Genomic DNA, 16,369 nt, shown 5'->3' with positions numbered 1-16,369 from the left:
AACCTAATGTAAATTAAACTTTAAAAGAAAAATTGATGATTAGAATAATTTGATAAAATATAAGATATAATATCCTAATAAAAGAGATTAAAGTAAACTATCTTCTTATCAAAAGACAAAAGAAATAAAAAGTAGATTTCTAATTCAAAAAATAAGTATGCTACAATAATTAAAATTCTATTAAGATAAATAACTATAAATTAAATGAATTCTAATAATTTTGAATTATTATTTTTAATTTCATTAAAAAGAGAAAATAATGAAAATAATATTTTTCGGTTAATGAAAAAGTAACCAGTTAAAACAAAGTAGGAAAAATAGCTAATTCTTTCTTTTTTAATGATTTTGTCTTTTCCACTTTTGAAACTTAAAAAAAAATGGAATAATTAAATAAGAGAAGATACCATTAAAAGATATTATTATTAAAAACAAAAAACAAAGTAGATTTTTATTTTGTACACATTCTTTTTCTAAATAATCATATTAAAGGTATGTTTTTTTGTTTTTTATCATTTAAAAAAAAAAAAATTTTAATGTAAACATACGATTGAGATCAATTCAATCAGATTACATCCTTCTAGTCAATCTTGAACCATTGATTTGTAGACATTCTTTTTCTAGATAATCATATTAAAATATGTCTTTTTGGTTTTTTGTCATTTAAAAATAATTAATACTAATGTAAACATACGATTGAGAGAAATTCAATCATCTTGCATCCTTCTAGTCAAGTTTGAACCATTGATTTCAATAAGTAAGTTGAAAACTTCATATAGGGTATGCCTTCGACCTAATAATTTTTTATTTTTTGGGTTTTTAATCATTTAAAAAAAATTAATATTAATGTAAACATATGATTAAGACCAATTCAATCGTCTTGCATCCTTCTAGTCAGTTGTGAACCATTGATCTCAATAAGTAATTTGAAAACTTCATATAGGGTATGCATTTGACATAATTACCTCAAATTTATCTTTGGATTGTGAATTTTTTACTATGGTAAAAGCAAGTTTTGAAGGTTCTCAGAAACCCTTTACATCAAATTATATAAGATAGATCAATTAAATCCTTTTTAAAACAAAAACAATAGACAAAACCCCATAGGGCCGTGATACAACATAAAGAAACAAAAAAGACCACCCATCCCAGAAAGACGGTAAAAATACCAGCAAACTGCCAACACAAACCCAACAACAAAAGCTGAAAAATCAACCCAAATTTACTAGTACCACCTCTTTACTAGTACTACCATGATGAGCATTAATAGTAGCATGCAACATATCTCGAGCACTCACATTAGCCTGCATAACCTCGTTTTGGAAGATAAGGACCCCTACTTGAGATTAATGTTCTGAATCTCATAAAACACCCACTTGAAAATACAGAAAACCTCCAGCGAGTTGTTCTTGGTAATGTTGAGCACATCAAATGGGATCTCCTATTTGGGATGAAAATCTTATGGAGTAAAATCTACCAATTCCCTAGCAATTATGTTTCAAGCCGTGGGAGGAAGAGGACGCTTCAACATTGTGAGTTTCGTCTAGTGAATCATGTTCATCAAAGCTGTCGGGAACCTTCAAAGTGGCCTTTCAAGGTTTAGCCTTGGGTTGTTTGCTCAAACCCTCACCACCAACATCAGGGGACCCTTTACTGACACCTGAAGCAACCACCTTAAGCCCTGTTTTAGCCTTTTTTTCAGTGTGAGGGATGAAATCCCCATCATTACTATTGGTCTCTCAACCTTCTGATTCTGAGTCCTCACTATCATCAATCTATCTGTGGATTGTTAGTTGAGCTCATAAAGAGAATGGGATTGAGAAATTTGTTTGTTATTGCAAGGCATTCAAATCCATTTAAATTATCAATTATATATCCTTCTGCAACATACTTGTTAGGGTTTCAAGCAGATCCGAAGCAAATATGAACTAACAATTATATGTAGATTTAAATACAAAAGATAAATAAATAAAACAAGACACAGATAACACAGAGATTTAACATGGTTCACCCAGAATGGGTTACGTCCACCATACACAGCTATCCAATCTTTCTTATTATCCAAAAAAAAAGTACATCAACCTTACAATGCCTTAAGCATCCAAACCGCTTATAACATGCATTTTTAGGGCAACAAACAAAGTCGGCCTTTTTAGGGTTTTATTACAATGTCAGTTTTCATCAACGAAAAGTGGTAAAAAAAAAATTTCTCGAGGGCTGCCGCCCCCAAACCCCTACCCGTGGCCCAGCCCAGCCCCAGACCCTGGCGAGGATATGTGCTGAGTGTACAGTACTTTGCTAATCAGTCGCCACATTTCAACAATCTCCTACTTGGAGACTGATCAGGCTCCACACCGAACAATCTCCCACTTGGAGACTGATACTACACGACACCGCTGTACATGCAACATCCGTTGGACAAAACACTAGGACTTGACTGGTATAAATCCCACAATTATCAATCAAGAAGACCAACAGAAACTGATGAAGAAATCAGCTTCTCCTGTGGAACTTCATTTGTGAACATATCGGCAGGATTCTCACTTGTGTGAATCTTCTCAAGCTGTAACTGACCCTCCTCCAAAATAGTCCGGATGAAGTGGTACCTGAGCTAAATGTGCTTTGTCCTTGAATGAAAAGCAGAGTTTTTCAAAAGATGAATGGCACCCTGGCTATCAGTATACAATGGGCTATCCTCTTGTGTCTGACCCAATTCCTTTAGAAAACATTGCAACCAAATCATCTCTTTGCTGGCTTTTGTAGCAGCAACATACTCAGCTTCAGTGGTTGAAAGTGCAACAACCTTTTGCAGCCTAGAAATCCAACTGACTACAATTCCCCCTATAGTAAAAACATACCCTGTAGTACTCCTCCGTGAATCAATATCACCTGCCAGATCAGAGTTAACAAATCCACTTAGAGCAGCATTAGATCCTTTGAAACATAATGCCTTCGTAGTAGTTCCTTTCAAGTATTGAAGAATCCATTTCACAACATTCCAATGTTCCATGTAATGCCCCGTCAGGAACCCTAAAGGAAAACATCATAATCTATGCATCTAAGGGTGAAATAATATATAATTTTATTTTTTTTAAATTAAGTGCATGAATTTAAACCTTAGCACACCTAATAACATAGCGGAAGTCTAACACTTGAATTTCCTAAGGGTTACCAACGAAAATTACTTCGTAAATTAAATATTTAAGATAAAATTTCCACAATGAAAGAATCTAAAATACTTCAAGCAATCATATATTATATACAACAGAATTAAGTCATTGAAGTAGCATACTTTACAATATTTCTTTGCTTCCAATATTCGAAAATACATGTTTTCAAAAAGGAAATTACATCATGAGCTATAATGATACAAAATGAAAGTTACATATAGTTTCTTTTCAAAACCTCTAGTTTTTAACTGAGTAAAGGATAGGAACAAGAGTCGGTACATGAATCATGATCCAAGAACATCAGCGAAGTCCTTCCTCACCTGAAGATACGTACCAGAACATCTGATGGGAAGTGACACTACCACCCGACCATGTGATTCCAAAAGGGAACCACCCCACCGTGCTGGAGATAGTAGATAACCCTCAAGCAAGAAAAATGAAACAAGAACGAAAGGACTACAAGACTCCACTTACAATCATGTGACCCAACTCACAAAACACTAGTGACTCTAAGGAGAAAGTGTCATCGCATGTCTTACGGTGGATACCATGGTACAGCCTCCATAGGTCCCGGCCCCCATCCTGGGTTATCTTGGTAACCTCTCTCGAACCTCCGATTCCAACTAAGACACATGTGGACCTTACCAATCCTCTCTCGAAGACGAGGTGGTAAGTTTGCCATTCCAGGCCTTCTCGCTACATTATGAGTCATGTACTAGCACTCACCTATGTGCGAGGCACATTGTCTTATTTAACTTTTATTCTACCCTTCCCTAGTCATTTATTAGATTTTCACTTTCTTAACCAACTTCCAACGGGTTATCTTGTTACCACTTTGGGCACGGCCCCTGCTCAAAAGCCACTCTCTCTTAGGACACTACGGGTTAGTTCTATCTACAGAACTCTATAGCGACACAGACAACCATTCCCAATCTTGACCTACCTCGAATGAAAGATACATAATTACTAACCTTAGGTTGACCATTACGAACAACTCACAGTGGCTCATTTCCTTAAGGTTAAACATCTAAATAACTGGCCAAGACACAGCACACAAGATATACTGACAACATGACTTAATGTACTTAGTTGCGACCACCATATAAAACAAGGTAATCTTATGTACCAACACCTATCACAAAATTAACTTGAAATACGAATATACGTTAAAGAACAATATGGTCAGTATAACACAAAATTTTACACTTATTGACAAGTTTAAGAGTTCAATTACTCTTGTTAAGTACTATAGGTACGCCACCTTAATAATTTCCATTTATACAATAGACGAAGGTTAAAATAGATATATTTATTTCATTAAGGAAGTCTTATAATAAGACATAATACATTTCTACATAGGATGATGTCTTTATTTTTTTATTTATTTCTTTATTTTACACTAGAGTGTTACATCATTCTTCCGGAAAATATGGATAAGTGCACTCGTCAGACTCTACATGATCTAAAGGAGTATATCCTTCAGATTTACTTTCTCTCTGGGGAAAGTACCCCACAGACTCATTATCACTTAAGGGGGTATACCCCTCCGACGAGTCAGAACTTATATCTATCGGCTTTTCTGGCGAGCACTCTAGTTTAGGTTCTTTCCCTTTTCCAATAGTAACTTCTTTAGCTGGACTCTGAGTAGGACCTTTATCTATTTCTTTGTTCTCTTCAGGGGCTGGATTCTCTTCAGGAACTGGGTTGTCCTCCACAACAGGCTTGATAGGAGTCAACGAATCTTTCTTGACTTTTAAGTGGTGAGCATATCCTGCTACGGATTTGTGAGCTGTCTGTTTGACTCACACCATCTCTGTAACGTATCAATAGTAAACTATTACTTCCCTGACTCTCCTAGAGAAACGTCTAATAAATCTTAATAACTAGGTTTTGAATGCAACCATACATTTCTTCCATATAATAACAAGTGTGAAATTGAACTTAAACACTATTCCACTTCTATAGTCATAACATAATCACAACTTCTATTATATGATTTTATTTAACAATCCCTAATGATAAATAAAACATAACCATAACTATTTCATAAGCAAGACAATAACATGACATATAACAGGGATTGTAAATATTAATGAACGTAAACTAAGAAATTCTTGACCTATTTGAAGTGTTGACCAATATGCAAGACCTTAACGCCCTCTTGCCAATAAATGCCTCTTGCTTGCGATCCTTTTCACCAATACTTTCCAACTCTATCAAAGAAATAGACAAACAACTCTCTTGATACTATCAAACACTATCCTTTCTAAACAACTTTCTCTTGATACTATAAAAACACTATTCTTTCTAAACAACTCTCTCTTGATACTATAAAAGCACTATCCTCTCTAACTCTATTCTTCTTTCTACAATCCACCGTCCTTCCTTGGATGTCACAAATGACTTTTCTCCCTTTCCTCTCTACTCACACCCCTATTTATACTAAAAAATCATCCATCGCTCTCCTAAATCTGGGGCTTAGTAATAGTTATCAACTAAAACACTTTTACCTCTAATTCTTCTTCTTCCTCCACGTGAGGAGTCCATCTCCAGTTCTCTATAGTCTTTTGTGCTCCTTGATTGTGGCTATATCAACTATCGGCTGGGTGGAGAGATCGATTCATTACTTCAAACACTTATGTGTTTGCAAACAGCGACTTGTCCATTTAATCTGCCAGGTCTGGAGTCCACTAATGTTTATGATCTAGTCTTCACCTTACATGCCAGTCTATTCTCCTCCTAAACTGGCCAATCTGAAGTTGAAGGAAATGGATTGCAGCTCGTGGAAGAGTTCAGGTGTGGAGAAGTGATTGTTTATCTCTCTGAACAGCGAGAGGTGTCATCCATTACTCGCTGACTGAAGTGTAAATGCAGGAAACCTCACCTCGCTGGCTGGCTGCAATGTTTATGGCGGAAGAGGGAGACATGGTATGTGAAGGAGGAGGGTAGTCGGTGGTAATACTGACCCCTCCCTATATTAAGGGGGGTGGTTGATATTAACATCGACCACCATTGACCAAACTACGAACTTTAACCCCCGCCACCTTTTATTAAGTTGAAACTGTTTTATTTGTTATAATTTTCATTATTATATTTTAATAATTAATTAATAACTTTAATTAATATAAATATTTAAATATTAATCCTTCTTAGCAAATTATATTTGTAAAAGTAAATTATGGTTTTCCAATATTTATAATGAGTGGCTTTTCATATATATATTCAAACAATTGAATTATATATATTACACGTTCGAAAAGTTTATTAAATATGATATATTTATAATTCTAATTATATACATGCATAATCCAAAAACACAGTAACCCGATGGGCAATATCAACTACTGATAATACGATCACCTTATCTTAACTCCAATAACTACTTATAAGTGACTATTGCCTTCCGAGTATATTATGTCCTAACATATATTCAAATGATCGAATTGCAACTATCGAGCTAACAAGTTGATAGAATTCATATCAACTCATACCAAGATATTAACTCGTCCTTTATAAACAATATTAAGTCACTAGATCACTTGATTCTTTTTCCTCCAATTACCAAAACTACTCTTTACTCTTATAGACGTAATAAACGTAACAATAACCAATGACATACAAAAATTGGGAACACTGGACACGCAAACTGAGAAAGCATCATGCGAACTTTATAAAGATCAAACAATAAAATATGAAGACCAAACCAATTGACAGAATGACTAACTGAAGGTACTCACCCAAGTGTAACTGACTAAAAATAGGGTCAACTACTATCTCCTTCACTTCCATCGGAAAATATAAGGCACGCTCAAACCTGTGTAGCCAGGTGGAGATGATACCCCGTACCTACCCGGTACTTGTACCTGCAACATCCTGCATCACTGACCACACATGCATATATATATAGAAATTTCAACATACACACCGATGAAGGAGATTCACGACGTTCCCTGTCTCACCGAGATGAGTGATGGAAAATCGTCCCCATGCATCCCATACACTCGCAGATACTAAACACATAGTGCATAGATAAAGTAAAGCGTCAGTACATAGAAATGAACCATATAATGCCATAAAACGTAAGTACATAAATACTGCAAATAAATCATATGTCTCATAATCAGATAAAACATGGAACAATGTTATACAATTCTAAATAACCAATGATAATGTATCCACTGAGAATAATAAGAACAAAATATCAGTTCAAACGAGTAAGGGTACTACATTCTCCCCCCCAAGACTAGGCTTACTCCTGGAAGCCTAAAACAAATATGAATATAACTCTCTCATCTTCACTGCATCGTCCCAAGTTACCGAGGTCTCATCATTTGGGTCCCATAGGACCCTTACCTGGTCGATGGTGCGACCCCCGAGGATCAAATCTTGACGCTGAGGAATGCGTACGAGTTCCATGGAAAGCTGCCCGTCCTCGACCTGCAAAGAGTTCCAATCAAGAACATGTGTCACATCAGGGTGATAAGGTCGAAGAACTGAAACATGAAAGACATCATGGATGCGGGATAGACTCGGTGGCAAGGCAAGGCGGTAAGCAACAGGACCTATCCTCTCAAGAATCTCAAAAGGGCCTACAAACCGAGGTGCCAAATTAGAACCCTTCCCATAATAGATCGGACTCTTCCGTGGATGCACTCTCAGAAACACATGGTCGCCAATAGAAAATTGATGATCTATCGTATGAGCATCTGCATACTTCTTTTGCCTATCCTGTGCAGCTACCAAATGCTCTCGAATTCACCCCAACTGTTGCTCCATCTCCCGAAGAATATCCGGACCTATAAGCACCCTATCCTCTAACCAATCCCAACTCAAAGGAGTACGGAAAGGACGACCATATAATGCCTGAAAGGGGGACATACCTATGGAGCTATGATATCCATTGTTATATGCAAACTCTACAAGGTAGATATAATCCTCCCATCGCGACTGCTGGTCCATAACATACATGCGAAGCATGTCCTCCAAAACCTAATTCACTCTCTCTGTTTGACCATCCATCTCTAGGTGATAGGCTGAACTAAAGTTCAACTGAGTTCCCAAAGCATGCTGAAGTGAAGTCCATAAAGTTGAAGTTAAGATAGGATCTCTATCAGAGATTATCCGCCTCGAAATCCCATGCAGTTTCACTACTTCTTCCAAGAAGACTCGTGCCACCACTACTGCTATATAGGAAGCTCGAATAGGAACAAAATGAGCAATCTTAGTCAACCTATAAACTATGACCATGATGGCATCATGCCGACGTGAAGAGATAGGCAACCCAACAATGAAATCCATGGAAATGATATCCCATTTCCAATCTAGTATCAAATTAGGTTGAAGAAGCCCTGCCGGGTGCTGATGCTCTGCCTTCACTTGCTGACATTCTAAACACTTTGACACGAAATCAGCAATGTCACGTTTCATACCTTCCCAATGATAAATTTGTCTAAGATCTGCGTGCATCTTCTTGACACCTGGATGTGCTGAATAAGGTGCACGATGGGCCTCAGTCATGATCAAGATGCGAAGACCCTCTAAAGAAGGTACATAGATCTGCCCATGGTGACGAAGGAGTTCATCTACCTCAAGATTATATCCAGAATATCTTCCCTCTAAAGGCCTTCCAGACTCTATCTTGGTTCTAACATTTTGATACCAAGTAACCTGAGGGAGAACTCTGAGAATTCTTTCTCTCAAGTCAACTCCAAGGGACAATACCGAAACTTCATGCCGCCTACGACTCAAAGCATCTGCCACCACGTTCTCTTTCCCCTGAATGTATCGAACATCAAAATCATACTCGCAGAGAAATTCCATCCATCTCTGTTGTCGAGCATTCAAATTTGGTTGTGTGAAAATATACTGTAGACTACGGTGATCACTATGCAGTTCAAAACGACGCCCTAACAGAAAATGATGCCATCTAACCAAAGCATGAACTACAGCTGCCAACTCCAAATCATGAACTGGATAGTTCAACTCGTGGTTCTTGAGTTTACGAGACTCATAAGCAACCACTCGTCCATCTTGCATAAGTACTGCACCTATACCTTCCAAAAAGGCATCTGTGCATACTATAAAATCTCTAGATGGATCAGGAACTGCCAAAATCGGAGCACTGACAAGGAGTTCCTTCAAGGTACGAAAAGCTAACTCACATTGTTCTGACCAAACAAACTTCTTCCCTTTTCGCTGTAGAGAAGTGATCGGGTGACCTATCTGGGAAAAACCTTGAACAAATCGATGGTAGTATCCGGCCAAACCCATAAAACTCCGAACTTCAGAAATGCTGGTTGGCACTGGCCAATCAACAATGGCTTGGATCTTTGAAGGATCCACGGATACACCTTCCCCTGAAACTATATGACCAAGATAGTTTACCTCTGATTGAAAAAAATCACACTTTGCCAAATTAGCATAAAGTTGGTTTTCCCTCAAGCACTGCATTACCTGTCGTAAGTGACCTTCATGTTCTTCCATAGTTCTAGAATAAATTAATATGTCATCTAAGAACACAAGGACAAAATGATCAAGGTAGGTGCAAAAAAACCCATTCATGAGGCTCATGAAAACTGAAGGTGCATTCGTCAACCCAAATGGTACTACTGTGAAGTCATAGTGATCATAACGAGTGCGAAATGTTGTCTTATGAATATCTGCATCCTAGATATGCAACTGGTGATATCCAGATTTCAGGTCAATTTTCGAGAATATCTTGGCTCCCTTTACCTGATCAAAAAGATCATCAATACGAGGCAAAGGATATCAATTCCGGATGGTTACCTTATTCAGCTGTCGGTAATCAATGCATAACTGAAGAGAACCATCCTTCTTCTTAACAAAGATAACAGGCACACCCCAAGGAGAAACACTAGGACGAATAAATCCCTTGGCTGACAATTCTTCTAGTTGTAACTTCAATTCACTCAACTCCTGAGTGGTCATCCGATATGGAGCTCTCGAAATAGGTTCTGCACCAGGAACCAAATCAATGTGAAAGTCTATGTCTCTCTTTGGAGGCATACCAGGAATATCCAATGGGAATACATCAGCATACTCTTGAAGAATAGGGTGACTATCAAGAGCGATTTCTCGACTCTTTAACTCATCCATGTCCTCAAGAGTAACTGCAAAAAGATGACACCCTCTACGCATGCACTGCTTAAGTTGCATAGCAGAGATCATACATAAGGATATTGGTCTCTGAACTCCAACAATTTTCACTTCCTTGCCAAGGTCATCTAAACACTCCACTGTCTTCTTGCGACCATCTATGTGAGCATTATGAGAAGATAGCCAATCCATTCCCAACACAACTCCATAAGAACCCAAAGGAATGACTCGAAGGTCAACTGAAGTAACTATGGTTCCTAGATTCAACTCACATTTGGGAATAAAGGCATCTACAGAAACACAGACACCTGTTGCCAACTCTACTTGCCACCTATTCATCTCCTTGGCAGACGTGAGTCCACACCGCTCCACAATAGACGAAGAAATGAAAGAATCTGAAGCTCCAGAATTAAAACTACAGAGATAGGGATACCACGCAACATACCTGTTGCTTCTATAACTGTACCTTGATGATCAGCTTGGTGGTTATCCACCACTGCGAACACTCTATGAGATCTGCCTGCATCTCCCACTGTAGGCTCTGACGTTGTCAGCCGTTGACTACCTATGTTGTGGAAACGCTGAGGACACTGCGCAGCTCTGTGACCATACTGCCTGCAAGAGAAGCAAGCTCCTCTATTACTTGTCTTACCACTGGATTGCTGATAATTTCCCTGGCTAGGAGCATGAGATGCACTTTGCGAGGATTCCCCTGTAGGGCCCTGTCTGCTCCTCTGCCAATTTCTGTTTTTCTTAAATTGAGCATTGCCACCCTTCTGGCTCTGGAACTGTTTTGGTTTTGATGGTTGTTGTTGTTGTGGTCCACCCTTAGCAAGTGCCTGAGGAGTTCTAAATGGTGCAGCTGACTGAAATTGATTACCACGAGCTCTATTCCCACTGGAAGGAGCACTCCCTATCTGCATACCTATTTGCCCACCAAGAGCATGGCTAAGGTTTAGCTCTACCCATCGGGCCTTTGCCACAGCTGTCTCCACTAAAGTTGGCTCAAACACCCTAACACCTCCACTAATGCGATCATTCAAGCCCCTCAAAAAATGTTGTACAAGCATAGCCTCATTATTACCAATTCTAGCATACTGCTTGAGCTCATAGAATCTATGCTCATACTGGTCTACCGTCATACCATACTATCGCAGTGCATGGAACTCATCTGCCTGAGTCTATTTCCACTGGGGCGAGAGAAACCGTGCCTTGAATCTCTCCAGAAACAGCTCCCATGTCACGGTGTTAATGCACATACCGATCATTTCCTCCTCCAGTCTCCACCAGATCGACGCAAAGTTTTTGAGACGCGTAATAGCACATCTTGCCTTGGTGTTGCTACTATATGGGAACATATCAAAACACCTATCCAGACTGATAAGCCAAGTCTCTGCCTCTAGACCGGTACCCATACCATTAAAGAAAGGAGGGTTGGACCTCATCAAGTCCTTTATGTGACCCAAAGAAACTGGATCTTCATTGTTTGCAATCCCTCTCCTTCTGGGTGATCTTTCCCTCTCTCTTTCTTCTGGTATTGGCTGAACAACCTCAGGCCTAGGGCCTAACCTAGCAAGGACCTCCTGAAACATTTGTCTCAGCTCTTCCCTTTCAGGAACCTGTTCTTCTGCATGAGGTAAGTCCTAATGAACAAACTGTTCTAGCTTAGCACTAACATGAGTAGGTGGTCGTGAAGGACTATGACGATTAGAACCACGGCCTCATCCTCTACCTCTACCTCTATTGGGACCACCCATATGGCCACCTCCCCTAGCTCTCCTAGCCATGACCGAGTACTACAAAAGAGAAAAGATTCAGATTTATGACAAGGATAAACAAGGAAAAACACAAATGTTAAGACCTAAATAAAAATAAAGTTGAATAGGCACACTACAAACCCAGAGTACCCAGTGTTGAAACTTGGCTCTAATACCAAATGTAATGCCCCGTCAGGAACCCTAAAGGAAAACATCATAATCTATGCATCTAAGGGTGAAATAATATATAATTTTATTTTTTTTAAATTAAGTGCATGAATTTAAACCTTAGCACACCTAATAACATAGCAGAAGTCTAACACCTGATTTTCCTAAGGGTTACCAACGAAAATTACTTCGTAAATTAAATATTTAAGATAAAATTTCCACAATGAAAGAATCTAAAATACTTCAAGCAATCATATATTATATACAACAGAATTAAGTCATTGAAGTAACATACTTTACAATATTTCTTTGCTTCCAATATTCGAAAATACATGTTTTCAAAAAGGAAATTACATCATGAGCTATAATGATACAAAATGAAAGTTACATATAGTTTCTTTTCAAAACCTCTAGTTTTCAACTGAGTAAAGGATAGGAACAAGAGTCAGTACATGAATCACGATCCAAGAACATCAGCGAAGTCCTTCCTCACCTGAAGATACGTACCAGAACATCCGATGGGAAGTGACACTACCACCCGACCATGTGATTCCGAAAGGGAACCACCCCACCGTGCTGGAGATAGTAGATAACCCTCAAACAAGCAAAATGAAACAAGAACGAAAGGACTACAAGACTCCACTTACAATCATGTGACCCAACTCACAAAACACTAGTGACTCTAAGGAGAAAGTGTCATCGCATGTCGTATGGTGGATACCATGGTACAACCTCCATAGGTCCCGACCCCCATCCTGGGTTATCCTGGTAACCTCTCCCGAACCTCTGATTCCAACTAAGACACATGCGGATCTTACCAATCCTCTCTCGAAGACAAGGTGGTAAGTTTGCCATTCCAGGCCTTCTCGCTACATTATGAGTCCTGTACTAGCACTCACCTATGTGCGAGGCACATTGTTTTATTTAACTTTTATTCTACCCTTCCCTAGTCATTTATTAGATTTTCACTTTCTTAACCAACTTCCAACGGGTTATCCTGTTACCACTTTGGGCACGGCCCCTGCTCAAAAGCCACTCTCTCTCTTAGGACACTACAAGTTAGTTCTATCTATAGAACTCTATGGTGACATAGATAGCCATTCCCAATCTTGACCTACCTCGAATGAAAGATACATAATTACTAACCTAAGGTTGACCATTACGAACAACTCACAGTGGCTCATTTCCTTAAAGTTAAACATCTAAATAATTGGCACGGACACAGCACACAAGATATACTGACAACATGACTTAATGTACTTAGTTGCAACCACCATATAAAACAAGGTAATCTTATGTACCAACACCTATCACAAAATTAACTTGAAATACAAATATACGTTAAAGAATAATATGGTTGGTATAACACAAAATTTTACACTTATTGACAAGTTTAAGAGATCAATTACTCTTGTTAACTACTATAGGTATGCCACCTTAATAATTTCCATTTATACAATAGACGAAGGTTAAAATAGATATATTTATTTCATTAAGGAAGTCTTATAATAAGACATAATACATTTCTACATAGGATAATGTCTTTATTTTTTTTATTTTTTTATTTATTTTACACTAGAGTGTTACATCATTCTTCCGGAAAATACGGAGAAGTGCACTCGTTAGACTCTACATGATCTAAAGGAGTATATCCTTCAGATTTGCTTTCACTCCAGGGAAAGTACCCCACAGACTCATTATCACTTAAGGGGGTATACCCCTCCGACGACTCAAAGCTTATAACTATCGACTTTTCTGGCGAGCACTCTAGTTTAGGTTCTTTCCCTTTTCCAACAGTAACTTCTTTAGCTAGACTCTGAGTAGGACCTTTATCTATTTCTTTGTTCTCTTCAGGGGCTGGGTTCTCTTCAGGAGTTGGGTTGTCCTCCACAACAGGCTTGACAGGTGTCAACGAATCTTTCTTGACTTTTAAGTGGTGAGTATATCCTGCTACGGATTTGCGAGCTGTCTATTTGACTCGCACCATCTCTATAACATATCAATAGTAAACTATTACTTCCCTGACTCTCCTAGAGCAACGTCTAATAAATCTTAATAACTAGGTTTTGAACGCAACCATACATTTCTTCCATATAATAACAAGTGTGAAATTGAACTTAAACACTATTCCACTTCTATAGTCATAACATAATCACAACTTCTATTATATGATTTTATTTAACAATCCCTAACGATAAATAAAACATAACCATAACTATTTCATAAGCAAGACAATAACATGACATATAACAGGGATTGTAAATATTAATGAACGTAAACTAAGAAATTCCTGACCTATTTGAAGTGTTGATCAATATGCAAGACCTGAACGCCCTCTTGCCGATAAATGCGCCTTGCTTGCGATCCTTTTCACCAATACTTTCCAACTCTATCAAAGAAATAGACAAACAACTCTCTTGATACTATCAAACACTATCCTTTCTAAACAACTTTCTCTTGATACTATAAAAACACTATTCTTTCTAAACAACTCTCTCTTGATACTATAAAAGCACTATCCTCTCTAACTCTATTCTTCTTTCTACAATCCACCGTCCTTCCTTGGATGTCTCAAATGACTTTTCTCCCTTTCCTCTCTACTCACACCCCTATTTATACTAAAAAATCATCCATCGCTCTCCTAAATCTGGGGCTTAGTAATAGTTATCAACTAAAACTCTTTTACCTCTAATTCTTCTCCTTCCTCCACATGAGGAGTCCATCTCCAGTTATCTATAGTCTTTTGCGCTCCTTGATTGTGGCTATATCAATTATCGGCTGGGTGGAGAGATCGATTCATTACTTCAGACACTTATGTGTTTGCAAACAGCGACTTGTGCGTTTAATCTGCCAGGTCTGGAGTCCACTAAGGTTTATGATCCAGCCTTCACCTTACATGCCAGTCTATTCTCCACCTAAACTAGCCAATCTGCAGTTGAAGGAAATGGATTGCAGCTCGTGGAAGAGTTCGGGAGGGGAGAAGTGATTGTTTATCGCTCTGAATAGTGAGAGGTGTCATCCATTACTCACTAACTGAAGTGTAAATGCAGGAAACCTCACCTCGCTGGCTGGCTGTAGTGTTTATGGCGGAAGAGGGAGACGTGGTATGTGAAGGAGGGTAGTCGGTGATAATACCGACCCCTCCCTATATTAAGGGGGGTGGTCAATATTACCATCGACCACCATTGACCAAACTACGAACTTTAACCCCCGCCACCTTTTATTAAGTCAAAACTGTTTTATTTGTTATAATTTTCATTATTATATTTTAATAATTAATTAATAACTTTAATTAATATAAATATTTAAATATTAATCCTTCTTAGCAAATTATATTTGTAAAATTAAATTTTGGTTTTCCAATATTTATAATGAGTGGCTTTTCATATATATATTCAAACAATTGAATTATATATATTAGACATTCGAAAAGTTTATTAAATATGATATATTTATAATTCTAATTATATACATGCATAATCCAAAAACACAGTAACCCGATGGGCGATATCAACTACTGATAATATGATCACCTTATCTTAACTCCAATAACTACTTATAAGTGACTATTGCCTTCCAAGTATATTATGTCCTAACATATATTCAAATGATCGAATTGCAACTATCGAGCTAACAAGTTGATAGAATTCATATCAACTCATACCAAGATATTAACTCATCCTTTATAAACAATATTAAGTCACTAGATCAATTGATTCTTTTTCCTCCAATTACCAAAACTACTCTTTACTCTTATAGATGTAATAAACGTAACAATAACCAATGACATACAAAAATTGGGAACACTAGACACGCAAACTGAGCAAGCATCATGCGACCTTTATAAAGATCAAACAATAAAATATGAAGACCAAACCAATTGACAGAATGACTAACTAAAGGCACTCACCCGAGTGTAACTGACTAAAAATAGGGTCAACTACTATCTCCTTCACTTCCATCGGAAAATATAAGGCACGCTCAGACCTGTGTAGCCAGGTGGGGACAATACCCCGTACCTACCCGGTACTTGTACCTGCAACATCCTGCATCAACGACCACACATGCATATATATATAGAAATTTCAACATACACACCGATGAAGGAGATTCGCGACATTCCCTATCTCACCGAGATGAGTGAAGGAAAATCATCCCCAT

The sequence above is a fragment of the Cryptomeria japonica genome, chromosome 3, assembly GCF_030272615.1.
Source record: "Cryptomeria japonica chromosome 3, Sugi_1.0, whole genome shotgun sequence".
NCBI lineage: Eukaryota > Viridiplantae > Streptophyta > Pinopsida > Cupressales > Cupressaceae > Cryptomeria > Cryptomeria japonica.
Note: the sequence above shows the minus strand (reverse complement) of the source record.